The sequence below is a fragment of the Columba livia genome, unplaced genomic scaffold (genome assembly GCF_036013475.1).
Source record: "Columba livia isolate bColLiv1 breed racing homer unplaced genomic scaffold, bColLiv1.pat.W.v2 Scaffold_127, whole genome shotgun sequence".
NCBI lineage: Eukaryota > Metazoa > Chordata > Aves > Columbiformes > Columbidae > Columba > Columba livia.
In genome coordinates, this window is record NW_027043024.1 from 883,919 (window position 1) to 899,969 (window position 16,051).

The following is a 16,051-nucleotide window of genomic DNA, read 5'->3' on the forward strand; positions in this document are numbered from 1 at the left end:
AAACGTGTAGTTTAGAACTGAAACAGGCAAGAAAACCATCTACAGTGAGTCTGGTTTCATTCGAGGCCATCAGGACAAGTTCAGTTCATATTCACCAGGAACCACAGCAGGTCCCACCCGTCCCTGCAGACCCCAACAGCGCTCCTGTGCAGGGTCCCGAGGAGCAGTAAGCACAGAACAAGAAACCTCCCTTCCAAAGAAGCCCCCAGCTGGCTCTTGAACCAAGCTGCACAGAGCAGCAGCTGAGAACAACCTCTGCCACAACTGCACCCGGCTCTGCCGTCTGCACAAGGAGACCAGCTCCTAAATGATCCCCAGCCCTACAGACACAGATCTTCCCCAGGGCAGGGATGAGGAAACACCAGAGTGCACGGACACCTGGTCATTCAGTTGAAGCTGCTGGGGAGAAGGACAGAGGACTAGAAAGAGACAAATGAGACAAGAGAGAAGACAGAGGAGCCCAGAGAGAAAGAAACACACAGGGAAAAGGATGGAGAGATGGAGAGATCAAGGCAGAAAGGGACAAGGAGTCGTGATGAGACAGGGAGGAAGACACAACAGGGCTGAGGAGCAGGACAGAGGGATGGGGAGTGTGGAGGAGGAGAAGCAGAAAGCGGTAGAGAAAGACAGGGAGGGGGATGTACAGATGGAGAGACAAAAAGTAAGGTAGGGAACAGAACAAAGGGACTGAGAAACAAAGCAAAGATCAGATCAAAATGAAGAGACCAGAAAGGGAAAACATGCAGCAATGTGCTGGAGGAAAAGGAAAAGAGGGCTGAGAAGCAGGAAAGAGGAAGAGAAGACAAGTAAAAGGCAGAGCCAGCTGGACAGGGGAGATATAGCGAAAGGGGATGGGGCCAGGAACAGGCAAGGAAGACAGAAAGACAAACGGGACAGAAAGACATCAAGAAGGAAAAGGGGCAGTAATCTGGACAGAGATGGAGAAAGAAGCAGCAGGGAAAGGGAAGACATGCAGAGAGACAGAGAGGGAGCAGGAGAGAGAAAGAACAATAAGGGTTGGGGCAGGATAGAGGTTGGGAAAAAATCCTGCGGTGGGCAGCAAGATGGAGAGGGAGTAAAAAAGAAGAGGGGCAGGAATAGGCGCAGGGAGCAGGACAGAGGGATACCGTGAGAAATGATGGGGCACGGAGCAGGACAGAGCAACAGACAAGAATGACGACAAAGAGAAACCAGGGATGGTGAGAACACAGAGGGGTTGAGACGGAGAGGGAGATACGAGAAACCCTGCACAGAGATTCAGAAGTGTGGAGGAATAGGTGAGGAAGCAGCAGAGGGACAGAGGGAGAAGAGATGAAGAGGAAGAAGGGCACAGTAGGAAAGAGGAGGGAGCAGGGAGGGACTGGGACACAAAACAGGGTGAAATGTCCCCAAGGGCCCAGGACTCACCACACTTCCTGCTCTCTGCACTGCCAGGCAAGCTGTGGAGTTCAGAGACTTCCGTCGTGAGAAATGCAGTTGTGGTTCGTGCTGAGATGTTTGATGTTTACAGATACAACCAAATGAGACTCGGGCTCTGAACCTGCAAAAAAGAAAAGGTGGGTAAGTTCTATGTAAAAAGTTCTGAAACTTGTTTATGAGGTTATATTGATAGAGGGAGCTAACATTTTCAGGGTTAACCAACCACATAATAAGGGCCTACTAAAGAACTAACACTTGAAGCCACATAATGAGTATCTAGTTTAGAGCCACATGTAACCAGTTGTGTTAAGAAAAACCAGAACCTCATCGAATGCCGAGATCAGAAGTTTTACAGCACCAGCTGTAACCTTGAGGAGACAAGACAGCCAAGATTTACAGCAAAAGGGGCGCCAGTCTGGTTTCGGTCGACTTGGCAGCTTGGGAGACCCATAGAGACCATAGAGATACGTAGAGTCCCATAAAGACCCATAGAGACCACAGAAACAATAGAGTCCCATAGAAACCCACAGAGACCATAGAGACCATAGAGTCCCATAGAGACCACAGAGACCCATAGAGACCATAGAGCCCCATATAGACCCATAGAGACTCCTCCTCAAAGCCACCAAGTGACACTGCGCAGGTGCAACAGGGGAGGGTCAAGGAGGAGACTATGGAAATGGTTCTCTGAAACTCATTTTAAAGAGAATCGGGAAAGGTTATGGATATGTACAGGTGTTCCTGGGGTCATTATGAATATGTAACACCTTACTGTATTTAAGCACACCTCTTATTGTTTCAAGGTGTGCGTGTTGGGCAGAGCACATCCCCCGCGCACCCAGCGCTGTTTCGCTTATGCTCTAATGAACACATGTTTAAGGAATACAATTAAGGAATTGGATTAAATGTTGTATATCCATAGAAAAAGCCTAAGTTATTTATTTCATTGCTTTACAACAAGTGATCGAATCTGCTATAGAAAAGTTCAACCACCTCCTGTATAGCAAAGGATAAAAGAAAGTATGGATTTTTGTTGCATCTAATCCGTAACGCAAGTACCAATTAAAAACACATTAGCAGTGGGTTCCTTAAAATATTCCCTGTGAAGGCAGTTCCTGGCACAATTATATTAGCGTTCTTACTATTTTACAGGAGAAACACAAGGCACGGCTGATTTTGCCCACGTGCAGCGCAATGATCACACGAGTGTGGTGAACCTGGTGAAAGGCCCTAGAGAAGGAAAATCAGGCTCCGTGTGCAGAGCCAAAAGAGAAACCCTTTTCAAACAGTTCAATTTTAAAAAGCTACAAGGGGTATAAAGTAGAAAAAAGAGCAGTGAATGTGTATAATGACACAATTAGATGGTTTTTCAGTTCCATGATGTGCTCTTTTACTAAAACGTGTCTGCTGGAGTGGATATCCTGGACACGAACAGGCGGATTCCTGGTGTTGTGCCCATGGTGATTCATCCACTGTGGCCGTGGGTGTCAGGCCTTGATACAACAGACACAAAACCTTGGGAGGGAGGTGATCACAGGAAAATGCTTAAAGATAATGAGCTAGCAGACTTGGTTTAATCTTTATTTAAAGATACACATGGCTGCTGTCTTTTTTCCAGTTTAGCTAGGACGGGCTCCAACATCCAATATTAATTCTAATTACAATACATGACAAAAATTAGGGGGAAAAGCTTTATTTTTACAATGGTAAATACAGTCTAAGTCGTAATTAGGGAAACAGATAAAGGGGTGTAACAGATGAGGCACAGACTCTCTTTAAGATGTAGAGAGACACTTAATACAAACATAGGTTTGCATTTGAAACATCAGGTACCTCTGTCCTTAATGTACCGATCCCGTACCAATCCCTCTGTCCCTGATGTACCGATCCCGTATCAATCCCTCTGTCCCTGATGTACCGATCCCGTATCAATCCCTCTGTCCCTGATGTACCGATCCCGTATCAATCCCTCTGTCCCTGATGTACCGATCCCGTATCAGTCCCTCTGTCCCTGATGTACCAATCCCGTATCAATCCCTCTGTCCCTGTTGGTTCATGTCCCACACAGTCCTTGCTCCTTGTGTCATTCCACCAGCACTTGTTCTCACGCTGTGACCTATATTAACATATTTCTGAGCTGTCGGTTTAAGACGGTGTAAAAACTCAGTGGGAGACTCCTCACGATCCTGTTTAATCTCAGAAGGTTTTGGCGTATTTACAGCTTTAGGCACAGCGTGTCTAATCCCGTATAAAATGCACTGTCCATACCAATGCAGCCTGTCCCCCGATATAAGGATATCAGGATCCCACCCTGGACTGACCAAGGGACAATTTTGATCTCATGTTCTCTGTGTATTCTACACCAATAGCTGTTCTTCAACAAACCTTTTACTGGTTTCCATTTCTTTCCCTGATTATCCTTTTTCAAAACAAATGGATCTGAAGGGGATAAAGACAATGCATATGTAACATTATGTATTGTGTAATATGCCTTATGTAATAGGCAATATAGGATTTAAAATATATATCTTACTATATATTACATGTAGCGCATTACTATACTACACATCTCAAAGTATACCCACCTAGACCTGTGCAGCATATTAATGTTATTTACAGTGGCCGCCATTCATTACAATATTCAATCAGATTCTCCCTGGCTGACTCCCTGTTGAACAGCAAACGATCCTTTTCCAGTGTCAGAAAATACAGCCCGGGGGGGATTTCTCCCGAATCCTCCTGTCGATTGTCCACTGCCTACTTCACAATCACATTAACAGACAATTGGTGAACCGTAAGTACTGGACTATAAAATCACTCAAGACACAAGTAACAACAACAACAAACCACTAAAGACACAAACAATTATACAATTGCTAAGGGACAAACACCAAAATCACTAAAGGTACCTTTCGCAAATTGCTGTGCCCTCGTTTTTCTCTTTTCTTTATTGTTTTCTCATTTTTCTCTTTAATTTTTTCTTTCTTTCTTTTTCTAAGTTCCCCAGTTTACCAAAATGCGCAGACGCGAATGCGCAGACCCAACGCGCTGGTGTCACCCACGTCTCGCGCAGGCAGCGTGCCAACCCAACCAGACAATGAAAGCGCCTTATCTCATTGATGGGGTTTTACCCGCGTCCCGAGCTGGTCCGAGGATCTGTGGTCCCTTCCGGGAATTTCCCGGTGCCGGCACAAGGTCCCAGAGATCCTGGGGTCCACGGGAGGTCAGGCAGATCATCCCATCCACTTGCTCCTCCATTCAGTCAGGTGCTGCAAGAGAGGGACAGAGAAAGAAACAGTTAGGACCGGATTAACAACCTCGTCATCCCTGTCCCCAAACCTGCAGGCGTCCTAGGAGGCCTGATCTAAGTTTGGCTCTTCTCCCTCTCTTTGCTGGAATACTTCACTGCACAAATTTCTGACATGAACACTCTCTGAACCAATCTGATGTGTTCATAGTTCCCAGCCCAGCGTCCATTCCTCAAGGTACCTCAGCATTTCCCTTTGAAACCACACCTGAGTGCCATCCCGTCCTGAGCTACCTCAGCATTGCCCACTGCAGCCTCCCCGACGCCATCTCCTCCCTGAGCTCCCTCAGCCTTTCCCGCCAAGGCCTCCCCGATGTCACCCCTCCCTGAGCTCCCTCAGCCTTTCCCGCCCAAGCTCCTTCCGCGCCGTCCCGCCCTCAGGCTCCTCCGCCGCTCCCGCCGCTCCCCCCGTTCCCGGCCCCTCCCCGCGGCAGCGCCGCCCCCGCCCCTCGCGCCCCCTGGCGCCCCCACGGCGGCCCCGGCCCCGCCTGCGCCGCTCCCGACCCGGCGCTGCCCCCTCCCGCTCGCTTTCCTCCCTCTGCCCTGCGGCACCACGGGCTCCCCCCTCCGCCCCACGGCCCCGCCCGAGCCCCGCGCAGCGCTCAGCCCGGGGCTCCCTTCCCTCACAGCCGCCCGCGTGGTTCCCCCTCGCCCCTTTCTCGGCCCGGCCCGGGGCCGCGCTCTTGCGGCTGGCTGCCCCTTGCCTTCCTCCTGCCGAACCCAGCCCGTCCCTCCCCCTCCAGCCTCCCCCCTCAGCCGGGACCGGGGCGGCCCCGTCCAGTCTCCCCGCTGTCCGCCCGCCCCTCGCTCACCGCCGGCCCCGCCGCTCCTCGCGCGCTGCTCCCGCCGCCGCACCGCCGGCACGCGCTCCTCGGCCCGCGCGCTTCTGCAGCGTGGCCCCGCCCATCCCGCGCAGGAGCCAATCCCGTCCGCGCCCGCCACCGGGCCCCCCCCCTCTCCCGGCCCGGAGCCGCCGGCGGCCGCAGAGCGGCGCTGTCCGCCCGCAGCGCGGCCCCGGCCCCGGCGGGTCAGCGGCAGCGGGGCCGGGAGCGCTCGGGCTGCGCCCGCCCGGGACGGCCCGGGACCGAGGGCTCCGCCGCTGCAGCCCGTTTCGTGCCGTTTGCACCCCGGCTTACACGGCTGCAGCCTTCCTGCTGCTGCAGCTCACACATCTTTCTTCCTTCTAACTGCACAGCAGGTCACACTCACAAACGTTCCGTGCTCGTTGGCGTAAGAATATCTGCAGAAGGATCTACAAACATTACACAGATATACCACCGACCACAGCTTTCTGAGCTTTCAGGTTAAAGTTCCTGTAGATAATCCATGTTTCAATAAAACAGACACCACCAGCAGAGCTGCTGCCTCTGCCGTCTTTGTTCAGAAAGAAGTGAAAACACCAGAAAACACATTGGCAGCCGGTGCTTTGACCAGTGAAGGTGGGATCTGCAAAAGTCTGATTAGACCAAACAGCCTGAGGTCTTTATCAAGCTGCAGATCTGCCAGGAATGCTGAAATGCAAGAGTTTACTCCTGCAATATTCCACAATGGAACAGCCACTTCATATCAGATATCATCTCAAAGTTCCAAACCAGTACATTAAAAATCTATCACTAGGTATTAGAAGACCACTGCAAGATCTTATTGCTTTTTGAGTTCAATAATAATTTTTCAATAAACCAAAACCCAAACAGTTTCTGCGGTCTGTTGCTCACCCTCCTTTTCATTCATTAGCACTGCAGCAATCAATTTTTATACGACGTGTCAAAAGAGGCGATTGAAAAACCCCAATCAAAACTTATTGAAGACCACGGACCCCCCGCCCTCCCTGCCCCCCCCACCCCCCCGAGCCCCACGATCACCGCTTGGTGCGGGAGAGGAGCACAACTCGACATGTTGTATCTGTGATGCTGTATCTATTATGCTGTACCTAGGATGGTGGGTACATCACAGCATCACAGTGTGTTTGGGGTTGGAAGGGCCCTGGAAAGCCCATCCAGTGCAATCCCCCCATGGAGCAGGAACACCCAGATGAGGTTACACAGGAAGGTGTCCAGGCGGGTTGGAATGTCTGCACAGAAGGAGACTCCACAACCCCCCTGGGCAGCCTGGGCCAGGCTCTGCCACCCTCACCGGCAAGAAGCTTCTTCTCAAATTTAAGTGGAACCTTTTGTGTTCCAGTTTGCACCCATTGCCCCTTGTCCTGTCCCTGGTTGTCACCCAGAAGAGCCTGGCTCCATCCTCCTGACACTCCCCCTTTCCATATTGATCCCCATGAATGAGTCCCCCCTCAGTCTCCTCTTGTCCAGCTCCAGAGCCCCAGCTCCCTCAGCCTTTCCTCACACGGGAGATGCTCCACTCCCTTCAGCATCTTGGTGGCTGCGCTGGACTCTCTCCAGCAGTTCCCTGTCCTGCTGGAACTGAGGGGCCACAGCTGGACACAATATTCCAGGAGTGGTCTTCCCAGGGCAGAGCAGAGGGGCAGGAGAACCTCTCTGACCTACTGACCATCCCCTTCTAACCCACCCGAGGTACCACTGGCCTTCCTGGGCACAAGGGCCCAGTGCTGGCTCATGGTCACCCTGCTGTCCCCAGGACCCCCAGGTCCCTTTCCCCTACACTGCTCTCTAATATGTAGTTTCCCAACCTATACTGGAACCTGGGCTTGTTCCTGCCCAGATGCAGGACTCTACACTTGCCCATGCTAAATTTCCTCAGGTTATTCCCCGCCCAACTCTCCAGCCTGTCCAGGTCCCGCTGGATGGCAGCACAGCTCCCAGTGTCACCACTCCTCCCAGCTTGGTGTCACAAAACTAAGGCATCTGAAATGCCAAGGGCTTAGAATGCAATCAAACAGTGTTACTTTATTATTTTGCCCGTAAAGCGGCACGCGATAGCGAGAGAGTAAGAAAACGGGAAAGGAAAATGAAACGGGGAAAGAAGAAGGAAAAGATGGGAACGAGGACTGGTTTACCAGCAGGTGAGTTCCAAAGGCGTCCCTCTGGTGTCCAGTCCCGTGGAGTCCTGCTGGTCCTCCGTGGTGGCTTGGGATCCTCTGGTGGGGAGATCTCAATGACGTCCAGTCAGGAACCATCTTTATACTTCTTCACCCCCCCTCGCTCCCATTGTTTCAGGCCAATCTCCGCCTTTGTTTCTCAATCCGGGCTTAACTGCACAGGCTCGAAAAGTCTTCGCCTCTCTTGCCAGCGCTTGTCTGCGCCTGCGTGGCCTCATTCAGGGGTATCTCTCTGGTCCATCGGGTGACCTCAGGACCCTAGGCGAGCTTCTGGGCATGCTCTTTTTTGTTGTCCTTTGTTCAAGGGAGCGGGTGGGGGACAAGGTGTGACTGAGGCTGCAGGTAAGAATCCATCTTCTGGACGGCAGCGATTGTCCCTGGGTCAGAGAGACCCGTCTAACAATCCCTTTTAGGGGGTGGGGGCTGGCTTGGCTGAAGCAGCATGCAAACTCCACACAGCAACCAGTGTTAGCAGTAGCCTTCCAGGCTGAAGACACCTGTGCACCACAATGCTTCTCCTCAGGCCTCTCTCTAAGTCACTGTCAGTCTGTTCTTGGTGGCGATGTTCAGGCAGATTCTGGTTTTGGACCGACTCTTACAGAGCTGGAGCAGATTCTGAGAGTTTGCTGTTCCAGAAAGGTTTGGCTGGTGCAGCAGCGGAGAGGTAACGGCCAGCTAGGATGGGTCCCCAGAGGGATGCTTTGGGACCGGTGGCACGTGCATCTCCCTAACCAGGCAGTAGAATGCGCTTTGGGCCCGGTAGAAGGAAGGTGGCAGAGGCAATGCATTGGAGAGCTGGCAGGCTAACACTGGGAGTTGGATGAGGCCACCTCCTTTAGCAAGTGAGTCACTGAACAGCTCACAAGCACTGTAATAGCACACCTTGAGAGAAACTTGGTTGTCACTAAAGGGGAAAACGGTAGATTCTATTGCTGAAAACGGACTGTGTGGTTTTGTGAATGTGGCTTCAGCCTATTTCTTCAAAGGAGACTCATACCTACTTAAGAAAAGCCATGACGATCATGTTGAAAACAAAGAATCAGCGTGGTGAGGCTGTCAAGTGGCCCTTGGTTTGTCCTGCAAACAACCTCTGAATGCGGATTCTTGCAGGTGTAGCGGAGCAGGCAGCAGCATCTGAGTAAAGCTCTGGGGGACCGGGTCCTGTGTGCTGGGGACAGCTTCCCTCGCCATTCTCTGCTCCCTCCTCCTTCAAGCAGGGGCTGCCCCAGCCGCGCACAGCCAGTCCCAGCCGGGCCCGGAGGTGGGTGTCTCCATGACAACCGCCCGGGCTCTGTGACGTCATAACCAGAGGCCATTGTGACGCGGGGGTACCCGCCCTGACCGTGGGGGTATTTAAGGAGCGAGAGCCCTGGGGCGCTCACTCCCAGGAGAGCAGCTTCTCAGGAGCAGCAGCTTCTCACGAGGCAGCATCTCCCCTGGGTGCCCATTGCGGCTCTTTGATAGAGGAGACCCAAGATGCCAACTGACAAGGAGGTGTCCTGCTCCTCCTCCTGCCCGCAGATCAGCCACAGCCTGGGCCAGCACACCCTCCAGAGCACCTGGGTCACCCCCTCGGTCCAGGAGCGCTTGCAGGACCACCATAAAGGTCCCCAGGAGGGGTCTGGCTGGCCTCGCAGCACCAACAGCGAGGCAGCAGCAGAGGCAGAGTGCCCGGCACCTGCCCCACAGGGCCCCACAGCCGACGACGCGGCTCTGTGGGACACAGCCCAGCGCATCGTCAGTGAGGCCGTGCGCAGGGCTGTGGCTCAGATCATGGCAGCTGGCCAGGAACCAGAGGAACAGCAGGACCTGGCCCAGCACATGGACCTGCAAGATGAGAACAGCAAAGAGGCGTGCCAGGGCGGAGACACCATCCAGAGCATCTGGATCAACCCCTCGGTCCAGGAGCACCTGCAGGACGTCCCTGCAGGTCCCCAGGAGGGGTCTGGCTTGCCCAGCTGCACAGACACGGAGGCGGCAGCAGAGGCAGAGCGCCCGGCACCTGCCCAGCACAGCCCCACAGAGGACGATGTGGACCTGTCAGACATTGTGGAGTACATCATCAGTGAGGCCGTGAGCAGGGCTGAGGCTGAGATCCAGGGACCTGGCCAGCAACCGGTAGAACAGCAGGACCTGGCCCAATGCACGGATGTTCCAATGGCAGCACCAGCACCTGCAGGACTTGAAGCCATTGAGGCTCATTTGGCAGGAGAGGATGAGAGACAGGCCAGCACAGCCCCTCTCGTCCCAGCTGCAAAGGAGGAAGAGGAGAACACGGTTTCTCCAATGTCTGCAGAGCATGGGGGAGAGACCAGCGCAGACATTGCCTGCCCAGCGCAGGGCCCGGCTCCACGGCGACGACCTTCCCGGTTCAGGAGGGCGCTCCGGGCTCTGCGCAGGGCTTTCTGCTGCAGCTGCACCGCGGGACAGCAAGAGGAGTAGAGCCGTGACCGCGGCGTTGACCTGCCCTGAGGACATGGTGCTGCCAGCCTCTGCTCGGCCTTGGATTGTTTTCAAAATCAATAAAGCCAAAAAAAAAAAAAAAAAGACAAGTTTTCCCCCTGTGCTCCTCTGTTCCTGCTCCATCTCGGGACAAAGAAGGCTGCAGGAAATGTCTGTCCTCGGGGTGTCCCGGCCTTGGTTGCCGGAAGCCCTGGGCTGGTGCTGCCGCAAGCCGGCAGTCTGGCTGGATCCCCCTCAAGCTCCCTTCCCACCCGCCTGTCTCCAGTTCCAGTCCAGGACTTGGAACATTTGAGATCTATTGCCGACTTGGCCTGGTTGACCTGCACCGTACGGCATCCCCTTCGTCTCACAAGGAACCTGCCCATTGCAGGGGTGTTTCGGAGCACCTGCATGAGCTGATACAAGTGAGACCCTCCAAACCCACATGTGGTCCCTCTCCTCCACCGAGGGTCTTCCAAGTCAGGAAGAGCCGGCTGCTCGCTCCCTTGCTGGAAATCTGAGCCATGACCCATCTCTGCACAAGGCTCTGATGCACAAGGCTGCCAGCATCACAAGAGCACGTTCAGGCCTGAGACACCAGGGAGAAGCGCCGCAAACAGTGGTCAGAGCTCAGAGCTTCGTCTCAGATGTGAGTTACTCTGCCCTGGGTTTCTGGGGCCCAGAAATGGAGGGGGGCTCAGGTATAAACCCAGTTAGCCAAGAGCCGCAGCAGCTGCTGATCCCTGTGTGGCGCATTGCAAACCAGCCATGGCTGTCTGTGGCTGCTGCATGCCCCGGGCTGCAGCCTTCGCAGCATCCTCCTCTTCCCCAGCACCCCCGTGCACTGCACAGACCCAGAGCTGATTGCAATGGCTGGGGCAGCACCGGGCAGCAGCAGCATCTCTCTCCCCAGCCTCCAGCTGCCCAGTTGCCCTGCAGGGAATTTCTGCCTGGGAAGGGCAGAGTTGTATTGCGATCGGCCGGGGGCTCAGGACAAAGCACAGCACCGCCACGTCCCCGGAGCAGAGCCCTTCTTTTCCTGGCTTGGACTGGTGTATTCCTCCTGCTCACAGCGCGGTCCTTCTCTGGGATAAGGTGACGCCAGCACTTTCAGGGAAATTGGAACGTCATGATGGAGTGGACGTGAAACAGCCTCACTTCCCGAAAAGCCAAAGGAGTAAAACTGACATGGAACAAAGCAAGTAACTTGCCACAGCTGTCCAACCTGCACTCCTCAGGCGGGAGGTGACCGGCGACATGTTCTGGTGCTGCGGGGCTGTGCCGCAACAAGTCAGTTGGGGCCGTGGCCAGAAAGGTAGTGATGTACATCTAGAGATACCCACATCGTTCTGTGGGAAGCATCTGTTTCCTCGGCACGATTTGGAACACTTTTGACACACGGAGCTTGCTGGGCCCTAAATCACAGCTGCGTTGGCTCCTCTAAGCCTCCCAGTTCCAATTCAGCAGGTGCCCAGTTCAAGGTGTTGACTCAGCAATGTGTACTTCACTTTAATCTGTATTATGTATTATGTATTATGTATTATGTATTATGTATTATGTATTATGTATTATGTATTATGTATTATGTATTATGTATTATGTATTATGTATTATGTATTACCAACAGTAATTTGCCAACAGGAGGAGTTCTTGCTAAATTAACAGCAAAAGCCATGCTGAAAAATGCAAGGGAGCAATGAGGGAGGGCTGGAGTCGTGCTCGGGAGCTGTGTCCGTGCGGGAAGGTTTATGTGTCTCGCTGGGTAGTGCCCAGAGAGTTGGTCTGATCGCACCGCAGAGCTCCCGGAGACATCAATCTGTTTGCTTCTTTCCTACACCAAGCTTTAAAGGCTGGTTTTGATAGTCAAATGGGATTCAAACGTAACGTTCCTCCAAGAAGGCCTTGGGTGAGTCATTTCCCAAAATTCCAACTTCTTTTCCCAGGGAGGCTGAATTTCTCCATAGCAATCAAATGATCAGGTTTTGCACAGAAGAGTTGCTGTGGTTCTAAGTGCCTTTATTTTGTCTATGCTGCCTTAAAGAAGCAGCTGATCTGCCTTTTGCTTTTGGTGATGGAAGTCGGGAATGGCCAGCGCTGTGCTTCATGTCAGGATGGTTTCATTCTCGAATTATTGAAGCTGAACTTTTGCCGGATGCAACTCCAAGAAAAGGCCTCAGCCTCCTTCAGGGCCTTGGAAGGAAGGAAACTTTAAAAATTTCAACATTAATTTTAAGTATTTCAACTGGAATTTTAGAAATTTTGACGTGAAATTGTAAAAATTTTGACGGGAATTTGAAAAATTTTGTTGGGGATTTTGAAAATTTTGAAGGAAGCTTTAAATATTTCAACATTAATTTTAAAAATTTCAACTGAAATTTTAGAAATTTTGACATGAAAATGTAAAAATTTTGACAAAAATTTAAAGAATTTTGACGGGGATTTAAAAAATTTTGATGGGAACTTTAAATACTGGAACATTAATTTTAAGAATTTCAACTGGAATTTTAGAAATTTTGACATGAAATTGTAAAAATTTTGACGGGGATTAGGAAAATTTTAGTGAGAAGTTTCAACAGGATTTTAATATTTTTGTTGAGAATTTAAAAATTTCAAAGGGAATTTGAACAATTTGGATGGGAATTGAAAAATTTTAGTGAGAATTTAAAAAGTTTCAACAGGATTTGAAAAATTTTGAGAGGAATTTGAAAAATTTCAATGGGAATATGAAAAATTTGGACGGGAATTGAAAAATTTTGAAGGGAAAAATTTGAAAAATTTCACCATTAATTTTACAAATTTCAACTGGAATTTTAGAAATTTTTATGTGAAATTGATAAAAATTTTGATGGGGATTAGGGAAATTTTAGTGAGAATTTTAAAAGGTTGTTGGCAGAGGTTGTTCTCAGCTGCTGCTCTGTGCAGCTTGGTTCAAGAGCCAGCTGGGGGCTTCTTTGGAAGGGAGGTTTCTTGTTCTGTGCTTACTGCTCCTCGGGACCCTGCACAGGAGCGCTGTTGGGGTCTGCAGGGACGGGTGGGACCTGCTGTGACTCCTGGTGAATGTGAACTCAACTTGTGCTGATGGCCTCGAATGAAACCAGACTGGCTGTAGATGGTTTTCTTCCCAGATCCTGTTCCAACCTCCGTGCTCAGTGCTAAAGAACAAGAGACCTTGTGCTCTTTTCCAGATGTCAGTGGCCGCAAATCAGCTGAGAACATCCTGCCTTAGGTAACAGGCAGGTGATCTGTGATCAGGGCTGTGGACTTGCATGGCCGTGCTTTCATGAACATTTCCTGGTCTTGCCATTTCACACCCTTCCTTCTCCTGGAAATTTAATGCAGCATTTCTTATCCTGAGGTTCAGACGGGAGTTGGACTTACTGTTGAACGGCTGATACAATGTGCTCCCTGAGGAGCACATCTTGCTTTTTTGTTGTTGTTTTCCAACACCGTCTGAACTTTGGTCAGCAAGAGGAAGAGTGGTGACAGAGGCTGTTATCTGAGAGTAACGTGTTCCTGTACCTTTCCCGTCGTTCTGTGGTGAAGGATTCCTTCCCTTGCAGAGAGGACTGCAAGACCCGCTCCTGTCAGGTGGGACTTTGCCTCCAAATGAGGTGCAGCCTCGTCCATTGTGACATCAGCCACTGCCGTTGTGTCACAAAGCAGCATCAGCACTGAGGTCGGCACAGCAGGGGATAAGACCAGGGGTCGCCCTGCGCCTCGGTCACTCTCGATCTTGAGGGAACCGAGATCGCAGAGTTTCTGGCTCACTCCTGAGCGAGCGAGATGCTTGTTACCTGCACCTCAGCAGGTACCAAGGGACAACCAGAGAAGGTTCAAGGTCTGAACGGGTATGTTTGAAAACTCCTCCTCCCCTTTCCCCAGGTGTGTTTTCCACCTCGTCAGCTGGGGTGGGTGGAGGGTGGACAGGAGAGGAACACGAGGGCAGTCTGAGAGCTGGGTCTGGAGCTGCTGGAAGGCAGCAGCCGCCTTTCAGTCTCTTCATGAACGCAAGGGCTGGGCCCAGAAGCCTTTGATCTCTGCAGAATGAGGGACAGGTCCATTTTGGATGGGACAGAGAGAGTCCCAGGGGTGGCCCAGACACAGCCTGCCGCAGTAATTGTGAGAGCTCAGCTCCGTCCTGTGTTGTGCTCTGCAGGGTGGGTTCTGTCCCTCAGCCTGCTTGGTTTTCCTCTCCACAGGGACCAGAAGGACACCAGCGTGTCCTCTGTTGGCCGTGGGTCTGACTTGTGTTCCTGACAGAGGAGGTTTCCTTGGGAAACCTGGTCAGCTCCTCACCAGGGCTCTGCCTCAGGTAAGGGGCTCAGGATCCTCAGAGGGGTGCAAGGAGCTCTCTAGGAGAACAAAAGGGATTGTTTATTCCTGATGAGTGTACACTGTGAGCCTGTTGAGAGCCTCCTGGAACAGGCAGGAGGAATTTCGCCCTTGCAGAGCGGTGTGTGCTGTGTCTTGGCAGATCAGGCTCAGGGCAGCAGGGCCCAGACACCGGAGTTTCTTTGGTGCTTCCTTGGTTGCCCGTTGCTTGCCAGCACGCATTGACATTCACCGCTCCCTCCCTCTTTCCAGTCTGCATTTGTCTGCCGTTCTGCCAAGAGAAGGGCCGGAGATAACCCGGCTGCTAAAGAAACGCTGCGAGAGGGGAGACACACACCCCCCTGGCAGCTGTTGGACTGTAGGGGCACAGGCTGAACCTTCTCTTGAGAGGGTGGAGAACAGGAGCAGCACAAGTGTCCATCGGATGCTGGGCAGGAGAAACAGGCGTTCGTTGTGTCCTTCTATTTCCAGAGAATCCCTCTCCAGCCCCACAGACATGAAGTGTGGACACAAGTCCTGTTGCAACTCCTGTTCTTAGTCCAGAGTCAATCTTGAGCCCTTTGTCCCTAAGGAAACAATCTTTGTCGTGACAAATCCCCCACTGGTGCAGCTGGTGACACCTCCGGCAGTGACTGGAGCTGGTGCAGGACCAAGCCAATGCACACGGCAGGAACGCCAGGCTCAAGGGCTGAGTCCATGCTGCTGCTCTCCAGTCTGCTGCTGATCTGCACGGGAACCGCCAGCTTCACCAGCCTTTTCTTTATCTGCTCTGCAGGAAGATGAAGGCACTGAAGGCATCGACCCTGGTGCTGCTTCTCGATCTCTTCTCTTTCGGTGAGTATCTGCAGAGCTCCGACCTGAGGACGGTGCTTTAGAAGGTACTCGGGGCTCCATCCTGCCCTGTTCCGCTTCCCCCGCTGTGAGCAGAGGAGCTCAGCCAAGAGCAGAAAGTCCCCACAGAGCTGTGCCAGTCCCTGCTCCAGCGGGGCGGGTGTGGGTGAGGAAGGGCTGAGTTGCCTTCCCCAGGAGGGCTGAGCCAGTTCTCTTCAGCCAGGGAGAGGCCGTGGCTGAGCTCTCCTGCCCCAGGGGCTGAGAATCTTCTGCAGAACAAGGAGCACAGTCCAGGGCAGGGAACGTCCATCTATTGCGGAGCCCGTACGCCATGATGGCCACTGTCAAAGACAATAGGAGGAGAGACAACTGAGGCACTTGGGAGAGACACAGAAAGGGGAGCAGGCAGCCTAATGCATAACCCAGCCTTAGACCAGGTTCTAAGCTCTGGTTTGTGTCTGACAGGTGTTTACCACGTGGGACAACTTGGTACCTTATCCCTCTGGAGCACCACAGCAGAGTTAGGAGAAGACCTCAGTGAAACCCTGTCCCTGCCCGTCCAGCTCCGTGAGCTCCAGGAACAGCTTTATCATCTGCACTGGAGCTCAAAGGATGTTGCTGAGCAGGCTCTACAGGAAGGCGTGAAGCAGGCAGAGCTCCCAGGCGTTACCGGACGGGTAAGGGCACAAGGCAGAAGGATCTGT